We start from the raw sequence: 18,986 nt of genomic DNA, 5'->3' as shown, positions 1-18,986 counted from the left end.
AATTCGGTTGTCGCTGAAATAAGCCACATTTCTCACACAATCTTTAAAAGTCAGCGAAAAATGACAGGTGCTGATCCTGTATTATGACTCATTTATATGTTAAGAGAACATTTGTCCTCCTATTACGCGTTATTGTGGCACAGCCGATAATAATTTTGCTTGTATCGACCATTCGTCGTTCAGTATAAAGTATCTGATTCTATTAGTCAGCACTGTTGGCGCCAATCACATACCTGCACAGATACTCAGTATGAGCGTGGTGCGTTAAAAAAAATGGTGACTAAATGATACTTACTTGGAAATGTGTATCAGCAACCTAAGTATGTGCGTGTACATGGAGAAAGGTATCGACAAACACCATGTACCGCCGAACAAAGCTGAAGCATAATTGCCAGTGCAGTCAGTCAAACGTAATAGTTTTAAGAACTGCAACAGTGCAATGAAGCAGCTCATAAACATAAAGTCTGCTTACGAATTGAGGATAACGGAGACAAAAATGCATGCAAAACAGAAGACGTGAGCAGAAAATCGGCGGCTATGTAATATTAATATCGGTAGATTAGCAACGATAGTGTGAAAGCCATCATTCTAAAAAGATTTCGATAAACGTAAGATCGGTTACTGATATGTGCTGAAAAAGGCCACACACACTGAAGTGGGCAGAGATTTTATTGACAATGTGTAACAAATATTCGTCTACGATGTAAAGCATCGTTACGGCAGAAGTAATTTGGTGCTCACATTTAGATCCGGAATAGAGAATGCTTCGACTGAGTCCAAAATAAGCCTTTGAGGAGTGTTTTCTGTTGTTTCAAATACTTCGTGACAAATGAAAATTTGGGCCAAAGAGAGATTCGAACCTGTGATCTTCTGCTTATCGACCACAGTAACGTTAATTATTGGCTATCTGAATCCTAAGTAAAATCCATTTAAAATACTGAGCCTACAATGTAATGAACACGTCTTGATAATCTGTGTCGAATAAATTTTCTGTTCTTCGATTATTTCACTGAATCGTATGTTCAGCATTTTTCAAAGGATTTCATGTATATCATTTGTTTGTCATTGAATTACATTCATTTCATCCTTGTTGATCTGGTTTATTTCATCTTCCTTTTTTTATTTCCATCCCTTGTATGGCTCGGTGGGTAAGAGCCAGACTACAGATTCAAGTCTACACCTCAGGATTTTTTTATCTGATACTTACCGCATCTTTCACGGCCGTCAATGATTTGTCAATGTAAAAATGCCTAGTTGAAATATAGATCGGACACCACATTTCGGGGTTTTCCTCTCTCGGAGCCTCATGTTATGCGTAAGTTCAACTTTTATTCTGCAAGAAATTATTTTTTTTTTCATACAAATCTTTATCAACAGACGAAAGTACGTATCTCCAATGTTACGTAAATAATTTTTAGCCAGTATATTGATGAGAGTATGCAGCACAAAATGGCGGCTAAAATACCTTTGCGCGAATTACGTAACTAAACGATTCGTATGAATGAGTATGAAGTATAGGTCTGCAATCAAAGTTAAGCATATGTTCATCATCTTAATTAAATTCTCTATGACATGAAACTTGAAAATCAAATTTCCTGATGTGCATTTCAAAATGGTGGCCGCTTTAAAATATAGGTAGTGAAAGTGGACCCATTTTCTTTCTCTAATTGAAACGTAAATAAATAACAAACATTATAAAAAATATGTTGCTTTTCCATTTCACACAAAATTGAATAGTGTCTGCTGTATTAAATCCAAAATGGCATCCAATTTTAACGAGTAGTTTTTCTCAGTCGTGCGAACCAGCTTAAAAAAAAACGTTGTCTGGAGAAATAAGCATTTAGAGATGGAGCTCGATTTTTTTATGTAACTTCAAAACTTGTCAACTTGCTATTAATCTGCTATTCCTAGGTCATACAGTAAACCATCCTCTACTTCTAATATCTCATTTTCTAAAGTGCGTGGCGCTCTAACCGTAATTCTAGCCTCGACGCTGCTGTGGAACTAGCCCTGCTTTGAACGCTTGAAACGTGCCTCGAGCCTTTTTATGGTGAATTATCTCCGTAGCGCAGCGGTAGCGTTACCGCGTACCACGCTAGGGGGGCTGGGTGTTCCGTGTGCTTCATCATCATTGACACGCAAGTCAACTAAAAAGACTCGCAATACGGTGGCCGAACCCCGAAGGGGATATCCAGGCCAATAAATCCCATACTATAATTTCATTTCATGTTGTGCAAGACGTCACTAAATCCATCGGTAAAAATTACGCACTCCCGATTGTTAGGAGTTTGGACGATTTTTACTTTCGAAAACATGTGTTTTGTAGTATAAGCCCAAATGAATTAATTTGTTGTCCGGTGTATTGGCTCCAAGGCGTCTCTCCATCAGATTGTCGTCAGTCAGACGTTTGCACACATCAGCAATAACATCAATAAATTCACTCCTCAGTGGTGGCTTGCGATCAAAAGTATCAAATTTCCTCTTCATCTCAACTTTATTCCATTCAAATCAAGTTTCAGAACAGTAAGCAAGCTGCCAATTGTCATTCGTTAAACTCCTATGATATAGTGTCGCCTTAACCGCTTTTTTCATCTCACTTTTGTGAAACATCTGGTAGGCAGGAACATCATCTATATCGTTATTTTCTTCGACATAGAATGTTACAATAGCTTTACAGAGAGAGAGAAAGATATCGATCGGAGTCGCAAACTGCCCAAACTGCCCAAGCGCTGAGGGCAGTTAAAGTGGGCGTTTGCGCCCGTCCATTGAAACGTGCTTTTCAGTTCTTTAGAATAATTTCCCGACAAAATCCTTTCGATCACATGTTCTTACTACTAAGGTGTCAAAATACGCAAAAAACTGTTTTTCGAGACCTGGAGACCAGAAAACCGTATAAACTGTTGTAACTGGCTGGCTAAGTCAGTTCAAAGGTAAGAAGAAAACAGTGGCACTGCACCTCCAATAGATCATGCCTAACAAAGCCCTGTAGCGGTCAAACCAACGTTCGGGTTGAGGAAGAAACTTATTTATAGATCACATATGGTAGGACAAGCCGCGGTTCTCCATCACTCCCGTTACTCTGGCAATACAAAAAAAAAAAGGCTCTGAGCACTATGGGACTTAACTTCAGAGGTCATCAGTCCCCTAGAACTTAGAACTACTTAAACCTAACTAACCTAAGGACATCACACACATCCATGCCCGAGGCAGGATTCGAACCTGCGACCGTAGCGGTCGCGCGGTTCCAGACTGTAGCGCCTAGAACCTCTCGGCCACCCCGGCCGGCTCTGGTAATACATATCCAGATGGAAAACCTCTGGTTGTCTATTTAGAATTAATAGGAGAAAACTTCAGTGACAGTTAAAATTCTATTTAGGCCAAGAGGCATGCTCAGATAGTCTAATACTTTAGACTTTGATCACTACAACGTATATTGCATCGCAGGTTCAGCGTTTATGAGCCTATTTCAGCGGCATTGTATCCTCATATAACCATTCACTTCGTGTCCGTAGTTTTATAAATGTTGTCAAAAATGTCCTATGGCATATGGAACTTACTTTATAGGGGGATAAAAGTATTTTGCCTATATCTTCGGTTTTCTTCTTAAAAAGAAGACATTCATTTTTTTATTGGACGGTAAACCGGGGAATATGTATTGATACACAGCTATCGAAGTACGAGTACGTCACTGAGCTTGTCACTCGACGTGGGTGGCTTTGTTCGCCAAACAAGTAGAGTAAGTGAGACGCGGAGCGTGCTTTTCTCAGAATGCTCAGTAGGCGGTGGTCAGTAGCAGTGCTATCTCTTTCACCTGACGGCAGAGGCACAACCCGTCTCTTGCTCCCTGGTTTGATCGAGGCTCTCGAGTCATCCAGATTTAGCGTTCTCGTGCCTTCCCTAAATAGCTTAATGCAAAGCTGTAATGGCTCTTTTAAGAAATTTTTGGCCTATTACCTAGATGACTGTTTATAATGAAGATGCAACGCCAGAAAACTATCGCGTAATGCAGTTAGACGCGCAGAAAATAGAGGACTGGTCCAGAGACGTGCAGTTGACCCCCAGAGAAAATAAATGTAGCGTATTGCACATAAACACACTGTTGGTGATAAATCACTGGAAACATTTAATCGCAAAATTTGTAGGGATACCGTCCAGAGCGATGTTAAGTGTAATGGCCATATAAAACTACTTGCAGGTAAAGATGATGAGAGGCTGAGATTCATTGGAAAAATGCAAAGGAAATGGAATTCATCGACGAAAGAAGCGGCTTACGAAACCCTCGATCGGCCTATTCTAGAGTACTTCTCTTCAGGCTGGGGCTTTGCCAGGTAAGATGGAAAGAAGGGATGATGAACATACAAAGAATAGCGGCGCCTTTCTTCACAGGTTCGTTCAGTAACTACGAGAGCGTTACGTAGGTACTGAACAAACAAATTAGCAGATACAAGCGAAGCGTTATGAAGCGCGGAGAATTTTATTGTTAAAATGTGTAGAACATTAGTTCCGAGAAGAGTGGGGCAGCTTCCTGCCACATACGCTCGTTCGTATCACGAAATGGCCTCCACAGGAGCATCAGAGGAATAGGATGCCTGCGGCCGCTGTTCTTCCGACGCACCACTTGTTAATGGTACAGGAACTCAAGTGCACCCGAAGTCTCCTCCGCCGCACGCCGTAAGGTGACTTGCAGAGTGTACATGTAGATGAGGTCAGATCCTGTGCTGCGTCTCCTTATGACTTTATTGTCGACGAGACATTAAACCCTCATCTTCCTTCATACCTGGTTTCTGCCTTGCTTCAGATCGGACGTACAACCAGTGCCTTGGCCAATAAAGAAACAACAATTATCATTATTCTATGGGACAAACTGTTCATCCTGTGCTGCCATTGAGCAACTACCCTACGATTCTCCCTCAGAGTTTTGTGTATTGTCGTGCTATTAGTTTGTCCCTTCCTTCTGTCTCCAGCGGCTGCTAATCCTTGTAGTCCAACGCTACTGTAGTTTAGTAGAATTAATACGTAGGAAAAAATGTACAGCTGGTTCGTTTGAACGCCAGTGTTTTACTAGTCATTGTCATATTCGAGGTGCCGTCTTCCGGCCTTTAGACTGATTTACAGCGAAGAGACATGATTAAGGAAGTATTTGTCATCACATAGCTGTGCACAGTCGGGACTCTGATGGTCTAGCAGTAAAGCGTGTGCCTGAAAACAGGGAGGTCGCGGGTTTGGACTACGGAAATTTTCAGTCTGCCTGTAATCTAGGCTTCACCTCCCAACGACGTGAGAAGCCGCCAGGAATGACACGTAGTTTGGATTCCTCGTTAATTATAGGTTTACTTTCCCCATTTAGGTATCTTGCATCGATTAGGCCCATGGAAATCGCCGAAGTGGCGTCCAATTGAAAGAATTGCACTAGCAACAGAGACACTTGAAAGTATTATACTTGGGCGCGATTCTTTTTCGACATTGAATTCTATCCTTACGCTGAGATAAGTTCCATGATAATCAAACCATTCAGTGGCAGCGGACTAGCACTTTTCTACAGACGTGCACGAGGTCTGACACCAAGGAACCGACACGTATTTGAATATGTTTGGTACTGCACTGTCAGTGGTAGTTGCAGGCAAAGAAAGATCCATTTCATCCCATCCAAGTCCCCATTCGTTGACTCCTTGCGCCTAGCATTTCGGCATTTCGTATTCCGTGTAGTGTGCAACGTTTTTACCATCAGGTGAGAGGACGAACACGCGATTGAATTTATCGCTCAAATTCAAACATGTCACAGCGTAAGGGTGCGTGTTGTTAGTGTTCGAAAACCAGTCACGCGCTAATACACCACGACGTACTGTCGTAGTAATGCGAAAAATCTCATTTGTTTTGTGTATACTATTACTGAACATGGAACTGTACACTTACTACGATTATTAAACTGTTGTGTTGTTCACACACACACACACACACACACACACACACACACACACACAGTACAGGGTAGGCAAGACGCGTTGTAGCAGCACATTTTTTTCTTAGTTCTCTGTATGTCGTTTGACGCGTTGTAGCAGCACATTTTTTTCTTAGTTCTCTGTATGTCGTTTGTGCTGAGCTAAGCAACGGTTTTCCACGGATTCCGTTCACCCAGCAACGCTACTCACATGTACTCTGTGGGAGAACAGAAGTAGCGTGTCAAACTTAATATACCGTTTCTCTTCACACTGCATTCTTAGAAGTGCGCAGTTCATTGGCAAGTTGACGGACGAATCTTCTCCTACTTGTCCAACGCCTAGAATTAAATTGTTAGAACTGTTCTGTAGAATTAAACTGTTGGAACTGTTCTGCCTGTGGCTTAAATGGCTCTGAGCACTATGGGACTCAACTGCTGAGGTCATTAGTCCCCTAGACCTTAGAACTAGTTAAACCTAACTAACCTAAGGACATCACAAACATCCATGCCCGAGGCAGGATTCGAACCTGCGACCGTAGCGGTCTTGCGGTTCCAGACTGCAGCGCCTTTAACCGCACGGCCACTTCGGCCGGCCCTGTGGCTTAAATGACCCTGTTTATCGTTAAGTTCCTGCCCAGAGTGATCTTGCTCTTCTAATCAGGATGATGCATATTGCGAAACTTTTCTCTATACATTTGTTCGACTTTCCACACGCTATACATTCACTGAAAATTGCTGTAAAGAGTAATGCTCCATCTTTACCAGTTTCTCCAGTTCACGACTGGTTGTCAAAGTCCACCCTGAACACATCACAGGCGACTGTATATTGTTCTTCAGGGTGGCGCTACTGATGTCGAAGTGTCAGACAGCTGTTTGTTATGCAACGTATTCAGTTTACAAACAAACGTCTCATTCGAAAACTGGTATGACTGAACGTTGCCTTTGAGTAGGACGGAGCTGGCGTTTGTTGACATAAAAATAGCACCACCGCTGTTAGAGCGGTTATACTTCGATTCAGAATATCACTGATACTGGGCAAATATAAGCCTACATACCACATGGTTGTAAATTTGAAGAATACTTGTATTAAATACGTACTGAAACGTATTGAGCACTCTTCGCAGTCTTAAATACTGTACTAAATCAGAAGTCTTTCAGTTGCAGTTTCATGAACTTTGTCACATTCTGTTGACTTATCGCTAAACTGGATGAGAGAACGTTGGTGCTGTGTTCTTTGTTAGTCAATACTTCCTCGTCCAACCTATGTTACAAACTTCGTCCTCCCTAAAATTATAAATGTTTACCGTATGCACACAATTTTGCCTAATCTCTTGACAGTTCCTTCTGCTTCTACAGCAACTTTGCGTCAGACCAGTCAAGTTTTCAACGAAAGAAAGATTGTAGATACTGCTTGCTGATCGCTATTGTTTTGTTTTTCAAAAATCATCTTACTGAGGTTGGCAGCTGCTGGATGCCGTTTTCTCTATATTTATGAATTAAATTTGGCTTTTAAAACTCAGCCTTACGAAAGACTCAAGGTTTCTCTCATTTTCATATTGACACCCATGTCATCTTCAGTGGTTCTCATTTTGTTTCTGTAAAGTATTATATAAAACTCATGGCTGATTCCCGTTTTTAGGGCTAGACGCATAAAAGCAGGCCAACTTATACAATCTTTTCTTTGAACGTAACTTTTTTCCAAACGAGCAATCATCAGAAATTAAGAGTGCGCTAAAAGTATTACCGACAACCAATGAAGACGCCAACGTTACGGGTAGAAGTCACATGACATCTGTAATATCGCGCAGTTGATTGCATGGTAAATACGTTGTTTTCTCAACAGCAGCGATTTTTCATTGTTCAACAGTATTTTGTCAGTTGTTGGTATGCACGTGTTGTAGAAGCATTTCATGGAGAATAACCAGATACCGCAGTATCGAACAGTTAAAGAGTAACAACAAAAAGTGCTCGTTCCCTTGAATGTTGATCAGTTGCGGACACGGGCAGAACCAAGAGACCGGCCATTTTGACAAAAGCTAAACAAGCTGAGGCGAGGAATTGCGATTCTGCGTTCGCCTTCAAAAAGCTTGAGCAGACTATCTGTCCAATCTCAGATTTCTTAAAATTAGTGCTCAGTAAGCGATGCAGAATTTAAAATTTCGTAGTGTGCAGGAATTGAAGGTACTGGACAAAGAAAAGCGTCTAGCATACTGTACAGCGTACTTGGTTTTGGTCATTTGTTGACGTCTGTGGAATAGCGGTACTGGATCGTGTTTTCTCCACTGATAAGACGTGGTTTCACGTTAGTGGATACGTGAATACGTGAAACTCAATAATTTGAACAAACGAAATCCAAATGTCTTTCTTGAAAACACATTGCACTGTCAGAAAATTGGTAACGTATGTGACGCGTCCTCGTGTAGTGAGACCCATTTTCGTTGAAATTACAAGGAAATGTCGTGTACCAAGACATGATTACACAGTTTATTTTGCTTCTTGGGGCTGGTGGGCGCGACTTATCGATCACCCTGTAGTCTTCAGGCCTAAAATAGACATACGTTTCGTCAGTATTTTACAAGAATAAAACAAGGCCCACTGAAGATGATACCTAGGTGTCGAGAAATGTTAGGGTAAGAATAAAAACAAGGTGAAGTATTAGGTTTCACCCAAGTCGGAATTACAGAAACGAAATTTCTTTTAAATCTTGTCAAAGATGTAAAAACCTTAGCTCGTATATATGCCTTAACAATCGGAACGGTTGGTCACGTCTTCAGTTATTTAGATATCAATATTTTCAAACACGACAATCTATTTTCTTTATGGGAATTTAAATGCTTCAAATGGCTCTGAGCACTATGGGACTTAACATCTGAGGTCACCAGTCCCCTAGAACGTAGAACTACTTAAACTTAACTATCCTAAGGACATCACACAGGATTCGAACCTGCGACCGTAGCAGTCGCGCGGTTCCGGACTGAAGCGCCTAGAACCGCTCGTCCACCGCGGCCGGCCTGGGAATTAGTTAAGAACCTGCAAAAAGAATCAACAGTTATCACATATTTTTGGATAATCAAGTTTATTAATAACGCAAATTGTTAGAGAAAAAAAATTAAATAACTCCCTCTTAACCTGTGGTCTGAGTGACCTGCCCCTCATTTCCTGTTACGAACTCCGTAATGTAGAGCAGTGTCTCTTAGAACAGTGCATGTATCTAGGGAACTGGGATATATCGTTGGCGCAAACACTTAGCGTTAATTGAATTGTGCTGTTCATCTAATATTCTTTCTGTAGCTAAATAGTCATGCCTTTTGTTTCTATACTGGCATTCTATGCTCACTCCAGTAGTGATTTCCTTGGAGGTGCTTGCACCCTTTTTATTTACTCCCTGAACATACTCGTAGTAGACATACTTCAAACAACAGTTGAGCTACTCAGATGAACTATACCGTCCACTAGGGAGACGTGATTCGCCCAGCTCCTTTGGCCCTCGACTGCTCCAGAGTTAAGTTCCAGTGTCTGCCCTCAGTAAACAATTTCCAACAGGTAACTGCACCTGAAATATTTATTTCCGGCCATTGGTTGCTCATCTCAGAGTACTTAGTTTACGGTCATCTACCGTCTATGTAATGTTTTTAGCTTCCCTGTATTTCGGTTAGAAAAACAAATACATTGCCTGACAAAATAACTGAAGCTCTCAGAAGATTTGATCGGATGTCAAAGTTAACTTCGTGCACGTACGAAGAAAGATGCCTCCTTGTGGGTCTCCATTTGGCCGGCCGGTCGAAACGTCCGATATCCAGATATGTGGGGCATTTGGATGTGACACTGTCCTGATGTTTGACTGCATGGGAACGCGAAGGCAGGGAAACTGGTCGTCAAGTTTCTGATCGACCACCCCCAAGGAACGATAGTCGTATTGTGCACCAAGCACATCTGATAACAGATAATTGACTCGCTACGATATATTCTGTCATCCCGCACTAAAGGTCAGAGACTAGCAACAGCCGGACTATTGAATTTCCGTCCTATGCGTAGGCTGACGTTGAGAGCACCAGTGTGTGATTTGCAAGGGGGGATGGGGGGGATTTCCCCCCCTCTGCATCAGACCATCCCCTCCTCTGGCTGTAGTTTATGCATCCCAACCTGGATGTGTATTTCCCACGCACTGGAGTAAAACTTTACATATAATTTAAATTTGTGGAGCCGAACACTGAAAGTTTTTAATACAGTCTTACTATTAATACTATTAATATGTTTGCTTATTAATTTTGCAAAAGTGTTATGTAGTAGTTAAGCATTTCAAAACATTTAGAACTAGATCATCATTGTCATGTTGTCATTGTTGCTTTCGTCTAAGGTGCGTCATCCGTTTACTTGCGAGCTTGCGAGGAAAGTAGTGTGGCAGTCAAACCGCAGCAGTCGTACCGCAGAGTTGGGTGAGCTGGGGGCTGAAAGTCCCACCCATAGTGTGGTGACGGGCCCGGTACCTGTGCGAACATTTACCGTTAGGCCATCTTTTGGCAATGGTATGGCGAGGACTAACGCGCCTGGGACGAAAGCACACATTACTAAATAACCCACCATCGTCTGCTTCTAGTTCCTAGGATACTATTTCTTGGACCTTCTTTAAATACTCTTCCACCCTCGTTTACTTTTCCTTTGGTTTTCATTTCCGTTGTTAGCTGCATATGCAAGTACCAAGTAGGCCGCCGCTGCGATACTTTATCATCCTTTATACTGCAAGACCGACACACGTGTGGCACAAATTCTGTTGCTTTGGTATAAATTAACCTGCCGCATGCAACGTACGCCGCAAGATGTTGCCTGTTGTAGCATGCTACAAGACGACGCACGCCCCATTTCTGTAGTATGCCACAATGTGGCAAGACGTCGCCCCAGCGTAAACGAGGCTTTAGAGCCAGGTCTGTATTATATGATGGAAGTGATGTGTTGCGTACGAAACTAAAACCTGCTATCAGATCCAAACGTCGTGGAAAACTGTGAAGAGGTGTCATCATGCAGCAAGATAACGCTCGCCCACATTCTGCCAGACAGACAGCAGACGCAATAAAGGAGTTGAGATTCGAGGTGCTGTAACAAAAAGTGGTTCAAATGGCTCTGAGCACTATGGGTTGGTTGGTTGGTTTGGGGAAGGAGACCAGACAGCGTGGTCATCGGTCTCATCGGATTAGGGAAGGATGGGGAAGGAAGTCGGCCGTGCCCTTTCAGAGGAACCATCCCGGCATTTGCCTGGAGTGATTTAGGGAAATCACGGAAAACCTAAATCAGGATGGCCGGACCCGGGATTGAACCGTCGTCCTTCCGAATGCGAGTCCAGTGTCTAACCACTGCGCCACCTCGCTCGGTCTGAGCACTATGGGACTTAATATCTGAGGTCATCAGTCCCCTAGAACTTAGAACTACTTAAACGTAACTAACCTAAGGACATCACACACATCCATGCCCGAGGCAGGATTCGAACCTGCGACCGTAGCGGTCGCGCGGTTCCAGACTGAAGCGGCTAGAACCGCTCGGCCACTCCGGCCGGCATGCTGTAACATCCACCATACAGTACAGACCTGGCTCCAAGTGATTTTCACATGTTTGGACCCTTAACGGAAGCACTACAGGGAAGAAGATTTAAAGGTGATGAACACGTCATTGCTGCGGTGCAAAATTGGTTACAGATGCAACCGAAAAACGTGTTTTCTGATAGATAAAAAAAAACTCGTAAAACGTCGGGAAAACTGCATTAAAGTCGAGGGAGGTTACGTAGAAAAATATCGCATGTTTCAGTTTTCTATCATCAGAATAAGTACAGCTTTTCACAAATGTGCATTTACTTCTTGAATTCCCGTCGTATACCTGTATGTAGATGATTTTGTAAATAAGCTTTACCTATAATGTACTTTTAAAGATATAGCAAGGGATGGCTTCTCTGATAGTGCATACGCGTTGATAGTGAGTTTCGGCATTAACATCTATTTATAAATAACTGTTTAACCATGGGTAACGCCACGGTCTAAGCTAATGACATATATAATTACACTAACCCCCTAAGACATCCCCCCCCCCTCCCCCCACTGGAAAAAACACAAATCGCACACTGGAGAGCACTACATAAACGGCTGCCGTGATCGGGAAGCATGGGCTGCTGATGAATGGAGTCGCATTCTCTTTGACAGTACCATTGTCTCAATTTTAAGCAAGATAATGCTCATCCACACGCGGCACGTATCTCCATGAACTATTTGCGTGTTGTTGAGGTATTGCCAAGTCACCCGATCCGTCCCCAATAGAAGGTTTGTGGAACCATATCAGACAGCACTTCTGTCCCAGTTCCCGTCTCCATAATATTAAGGACTAGTGACAATAGTTGTGAGCTGCGAAGTCGCCTCATACTGCGAAGTCATTATAAATGTGGTTCGAAATAACACATACGTCTCAACCCCTGAAGTTTCATTTCGTTTCCTCTTTTCCTGCATGATTAACTGTTTTCTTAGGCAGTGTAATTTCTAGTTTGAGGCGGTCGGTATGTTACCGACGTAGCACAGGCAATCAACAGCTAAGCTTAGATTATAATGACGCGTGGAAGGCGCTGAAGGAAGAGCTTCTCTTTAGAGACAAGAGAACATGCGTAGAACGTAGCACCATGTAGAGGAGAAACATAGAGCTCTATTGAAGGATATTGCAATGCTCTGACGGCAGCAGTAAGCCATGTGAACGAACGCCGCAGGAAGCCGGCAGTACAGAGTGTATACATCTGCGACGTCTCCTTTCTCCGGCGTGCTCGAGGTCAGCCGTAGCACACATTGGGAGCTTGCCAATTCCAGCAGACCAGTCGGCACTCCAGTGGAAGACAGATCTGGCGTTTTGCGTCGAGGTTGCGTCTGTTTATTGTGCAATTCCACATAGGCACATAACTCCCCTCTCCTCTCATGTATATTCAACGTTATCGTACTCGCCCTCTATAGACAAGGCCCATTACGCATCCTGTACAAACCTATGCATAAAGAGTTATTAATGGGTACGAATTGGTTCTAAATAGCTTTAGACGAAGACTGGAATGTTTTCTCGAATATCTGTCCCCATTACGCAGTGCAAGATATGGACTGCTGAAGTGTTCCACCACAACACAAACTCCACAGCATTAATATTTTCTCGTCAACGAGTGTACTTCCTCGGTACAAAAGCAACAAGATTGTTCGCAATATTTACACGAACTGTTTCCGTTATGCAACATTGCGACTTTTGTGTATTTCTGCTCGTTTGAGCATTTATTGACACGTGGTCGTCAAGAGGAATGGATTCTTGCCGAAATTGTCAGCGTTTGAAATCGGCTGATAGGCTGCTCGCTTTAAACTCCTTGTCGTCCTTCCATTTCATTAACGTCATCTACTTTACAAACACGACTGCACTTTCCGCATTATAAAAGGAATTCGAATTCGGCTCACACTCAACATAATTATTAAGGGGAGGCGGCTCGCCGGCCGAGGTGGCCGAGCGGCTCTAGGCGCTACAGTCTGGAACCGCGCGACCGCTACGGTCGCAGGTTCGAATCCTGCATCGGGCATGGATATGTGTGATCTCCTTAGGTTAGTTAGGTTTAAGTAGTTCTAAGTTCTAGGGGACTGATGACCTCGGCAGTTGAGTCCCATAGTGCTCAGAGCCATTTGCAAGGAATTTCTGGAGGACCCCTTCCCTCTTTTTCAACGGTGGCGCTCTCTTGAACATTGAAAATTAACAGCAATTCAATAGTAACTGACATGACCTTGACTGGAATTAGTTCATTGATGGAACATTGCTCTTAACTGCAACGCATTCTAAAGAAATATTCCGTAAAGTACTGATGTTGAAGAATTCAGTGCTTTAAAAATCTACCCGCGATATTAAGTCAGCTCCTCCATGGTATCCGATGGAGTAAAGTGATTAGAGGAACCATCTTGAAGTAAGTAAAGCTTCGGCACTTTGTTGAACCGTGGGCGTTTTCGAACTGTCCTGTGCCGGCGAGCTACGCCCTTAAGTATGCGAGTGACGCTTCGTTTCTGAAGTCAAAATATTCTGGGCGTGAATTGTTCAGAATTTTCAAGTGTAATAGATACACACAGAAGATAGGCATCTCTGTTACTCATAAACATAAACTTCGAACGTTACATTGATTCAACGTACGATACACAATAAAGCAATGTTTCCATAGTCACGCTCACATGATCATGAGAGAATAAGGTATTCTGGTGAATGAGCGGGTAGTGTGATGCGATAGGCGAAGCCTCTTTATGCAAATTGATTTATGACTGCTACTTTGCATGATCAAGTACCTGCGATTTATGATTTAAACATGAACAGCAAGACGACGAGAGCTTGATTCTCGAAACGCATATCACTGTGTTAACACGGCTTTACTGTGTGGTTTGTGATAAATAAAACGGTTGACTTACACTCAAGAGCCAAAAAACTGGTACACCTGCCTAATATCGTGTAGGACCTCCGCGAGCACGCAGAAGTACCCCAACAAGACGTGGCATGGACTCGACTAATGTCTGAAGTAGTGTTTGAGGGACTGACACCATGAATCCTGCAGGGCTGTCCATAAATCCGTAAGGGTACGAAAGCGTGGAGATCTATTCTGAACAACACGTTGCAAGGCATCCCAGATATAGTCAATAATGTTCATGTGTGGGGAGTTGGGTGGTCAGTGGAAGGGTTTAAACTCGGAAGAGTGTTTCTGGAGTCATTCTGTTGCAATTTTGGACGTGTGGGGTGTCGCATTGTCCTGCTGGAATTACCCAAGTCCGTCGGAATGCACAATGGACATGTACGGATGAAGGTGATCAGACAGGATGCTTATGTACATGTCACTTATCAGAGTCGCATCTAGACGTATCAGGGGTCCCATATCACTCCAATTAGACACGCCCCATACCATTACAGAGCCTCCACCAGCTTGAACAGTCCCCAGCTGACATGAAGGCTCCATGGATTCATGAGATTGTCTTCATACCCGTACACGTCCATGTACTCGATACAACTTAAAACGAGACTCATCCGACCAGGCAACATGTTTTCAGTCATCAACAGTCCAATGTCGCTGTTGATGGGCCCAGGCGAGGCGTAAAGCTTTGTGTCGTGCAGTCACCAAGGGTACATGAGTGCATCTTCGGCTCCAAAAGCCCATATCGATGATTTTTCGTGGAATTGTTCGCATGCTGACACTTGTTGATGGCCCAGCATTGAAATCTGCAGCAATTTGCAGAAAGGTTGCTCTTCTGTCACGTTGAACGATTCTCTTCTGTCGTCGTTGGTCGCGTTCTTGCAGGATCTTTTTATGACCGCATCGATGTCGGAGATTTGATGTTTTACCGTATTCCTGATATTCACGGTACACTCATGAAATGGTCGTACGAGAAAATCCCCACTTCATCGCTACCTCGGAGAACTTGTATCCCATCTCTCGTGCGCCGACTATGACACCACGTTCTAACTCACTCAAATCTTGATAACCTGCCATTGTAGCAGCAGTAACCTATCTAACAACTGTGCCAAACGCTTTTTGTCTTATATAGGCGTTGCCGACCACAGCGCCTTATTGTGCCTGTTTACATATCTCTGTATTTGAATACGCATGCTGATAGCATTTTTTTCTGGCGCTTCAGTGAGTGTGCATTTGACGAGTTAAACTTTTCATTCTTATTTAATTTTTTTCTCATTAATAACCAATTGTAGTTTTGTATCTGTATTTCAACTACATTATAGTTTTTTTTTTTTGAGACACTTGATGATCACTAAACTGAAAAATCTATGCAGTAGTGGAAAATCCAAAGTAAAAGTAATTATTATATACTAACGTTAGCCAGTGCGGCAGAAAGATGACATTCAAAAGATTCGTATTGGCTTTGGCCGCCATTGTAGACAATAAACACTAATGGAAAAAATAACAGCATCAAGGAGTTATGTGACATAAACCAAAGTTGGTAGACGTGCTTTTACATCTGAAAGATGATGTCCACTCCAGTTTCGCGAGAGTCGCATAAGAGTTGCGTCCTCATAATGGCGCTACTAGTGCCAATCACGTTTGCTTTAAATACACACTCTAACGGTCGTGAGCGTTAGTTACCTTTGAGACTGAACGTCGTGAGTTGCTGGTAGTCAAGAATGCCTTTAATGCGATAAAGACGCCACTATCAGCACATCACTGAGTTCGAACGAGGTCGTGTATTTTGACTATGAGACTCTGAATGTTCCTTCTATGATATTGCAGAAAGACTTGGCAGGAATTTAGCCACTGTACGTAATTACTGGCAACGGTGGTCACGAGAATGTGAGGTCGCAAGAAGACTGGGCTCCGGACAGCCACGTGGCACTGCCGAGAGGGAAGACCATCGAGTTAGGCGTATAGCTGTGGCTGTAGCAGCAATCTGAGCAGCGGTTGGCACCACAGTGAGGCAATGAACTGTTATATAGCGATTATTTCAAGGACAGCTCCGAACCAGGCGCCCTGTAGCGTGCATTCCACTAACCCCAAACCATTGCCATTTCCGACTTCAGTGGTGTCAAGCGAGAGCTCATTCGAGTTCAGGGTGGAGGTCTGTTATCATTTCCGATGAAAACCAGTTCTGCCTCGGTGCCAGTGATGGCCGTGTTAGGGGGCCAGTAGAAGGCCTGAAAGCAGCCTGTCTGTGTGCTAGACACACTGGACCAACACCTGGAGTTATGGTCTGGGATGCGATTTCGTGTGAGCGGGAGCACTCTCTTGGTTGTACCACGTACCATGGTGGCAAATTTGTACGTCAGTCTAGTGATCAGACCTGTTATGCTGCCATTCATGAACAGCATTCCAGGGAGTGTTTTTCAACAGTAAAGCGCTCGCCCACATACCGTGTCCTAATGTTCTACAAAGTCTCAGCATGTTGCCTTAGTCTGCTCGATCATCAGATCTCTCCCCAATTGAGCACACTGGGACATTATCCGCCGACAGCTCCAGCGTCATCCACAAACAGCATTATCGGTAGGCCGGCCGTCGTGGTCAAGCTGTTCTAGGCGCTTCAGTCTGGAACCGCGGGACCGCTACGGTCGCAGGTTCGAATTCTGCATCGGGCATGGATGTGTGTGATGTCCTTGGGTTAGTTAGATTTAAGTAGTTCTAAGGTCTAGGGGACTGATGACCTCAGATGTTAAGTCCCATAGTGCTCAGAGCCATTTGAACCATTATCGGTACCTGTATTGACTGACCAAGTGCAACAGGTATGGAACTCCATCCCACAAACATATCTGGCAGTACCACACAATGCATGCACGTTTGCATGCTTGCATACAACATTCTGGCGGTTACACTGGTTATTAATGTACCAGCATTTCACATTTGCAATGGCTTATCTCATGCTTCATTAAACTGTGATCTTGCAATGTTAATCACTTAAATATGTTATCTAGACAAATGTATTCCCGAATTTTCATTACTCTACATTATGTATTGGTGCTGCAATTTTTTCATTAGTGTATTTCTGCAATATCAATTTACCATTCACATCACAGCTGTAACTTCTAAAATTTTCGCGTTTGGTTTTCAGTTCCATATCAGTATTGTATCGATAAGCAACCCGAAGTTTTTGTATGTTTCATTTAAAGAGGAGAACCTTCCGTTCGTTTGAATATTTATTGTCGTCGTCGTCGTCGTCGTCGTCCTCCTCCTCCTCCTCCTCCTCCTCCTCCTCCGCCTCAATCTCGCTTTCCTTTTTCATTCGGCCTTCCTAAACATTTTAGCCCGTCACAGAACTGCACTCATATGGAAATGGTGACGGCACTGTCCTCTCTTATCGGCGACAGCTTATATACCAGGTTGTTTCAGTCGAGTGTGTGATGATGTTTCCTTCCGAGCGAGGTGGCAACACATTGGACTCTTAATCGAGAGGATGGTGGTTCGAATCCCTGTCCGGCTACCCAAATTTAGGTTTTCAGTAATAGCTTAGCTGAGCGCTGACGATTGCTTTTAAAGGGCGCGCCCAATTTCGTTTCCCAATCCGAGCTTGAGATCCATCTCTAATGATCTTGACGTCGACTGGACGTCAAACCATGGTCTCCCTTTCACACCTCTTCTCGACTGTTCTCTCCCAAATTAGACATGTGGCATTGGTACAAAATGCGGTAGAAACGTGGTTTTCCGAGGACTTGGTTGTTTTTAACGTTATATGGTTCAAATGGCTCTGAGCACTATGGGACTCAACATCTATGGTTATCAGTCCCCTACAACTTAGAACTACTTAAACCTAACTAACCTAAGGACAGCACACAACACCCAGCCCTCACGAGGCAGAGAAAATCCCTGACCCCGCCGGGAATCGAACCCGGGAACCCGGGCGTGGGAAGCGAGAACGCTACCGCACGACCACGAGATGCGGGCTTTAACGTTATATTTAGGCCTTTTAACTTTGTTGGTAGGAGTCAAATGCTCTAGATACCCTGCTGCCGATAGGAACCTACCAATTTTTCCGAACACTGAGCCAACATAGAGAGATAAAGACCCAACAAGGGAAAAAGTTTACTCTAAGTTCCGAAAGATACTGTGTGCACTCTGAAATTAACTCTCCGCATAACATGAGCCGTATTAGTTTAGTATTTATCTTTGTATGCACAATCCAATATTTATGCGATACTATAAAATTTTGTATCAATACTTCAATGTTCTGAATAATAGTTTGGGAAAGTGACAGTAACGTCTGTGATAGTAGCTACAATTTCATTGCGTAGACTGAGCATTTTAACGTCAGTATTTACAAAAATGGTTCAAATGGCTCTTAGCACTATGGGACTTAACATCGGAGGCCATCACTCCCCTAGAACTTAGAACTACTTAAACCTAACTAACCTAAGGACATCACACACACCCATGCCCGAGGCAGGATAGGAACCTGCGACCGTAGCGGTCGCGCGGTTCCAGACTGAAGCGCCTAGAACCGCTCGGCCACACTGCCTGGCTTCAGTATTTGCAGAAGGAATCTTTTTTGTCTGGCCGCCTCATTGGGACTACTGGTAGTTCTTAGTTAAATTAGTT

The 18,986-nt window shown here is 43.4% G+C and overlaps 1 protein-coding gene across 2 annotated transcripts in view; it reads left to right on the top strand.

Annotated features, from left to right (window-relative positions):
- Positions 1-18,986, top strand: part of LOC126183995 (proton myo-inositol cotransporter-like) — a 536,443-nt gene that overhangs the window by 368,159 nt on the left and 149,298 nt on the right. The window lies entirely within an intron of this gene.

Source organism: Schistocerca cancellata, chromosome 4, assembly GCF_023864275.1.
Source record: "Schistocerca cancellata isolate TAMUIC-IGC-003103 chromosome 4, iqSchCanc2.1, whole genome shotgun sequence".
Classification (NCBI taxonomy): domain Eukaryota; kingdom Metazoa; phylum Arthropoda; class Insecta; order Orthoptera; family Acrididae; genus Schistocerca; species Schistocerca cancellata.
The sequence above is the reverse complement of the archived record's forward strand: the minus strand, read 5'-3'. Positions and strand labels throughout refer to the sequence as shown.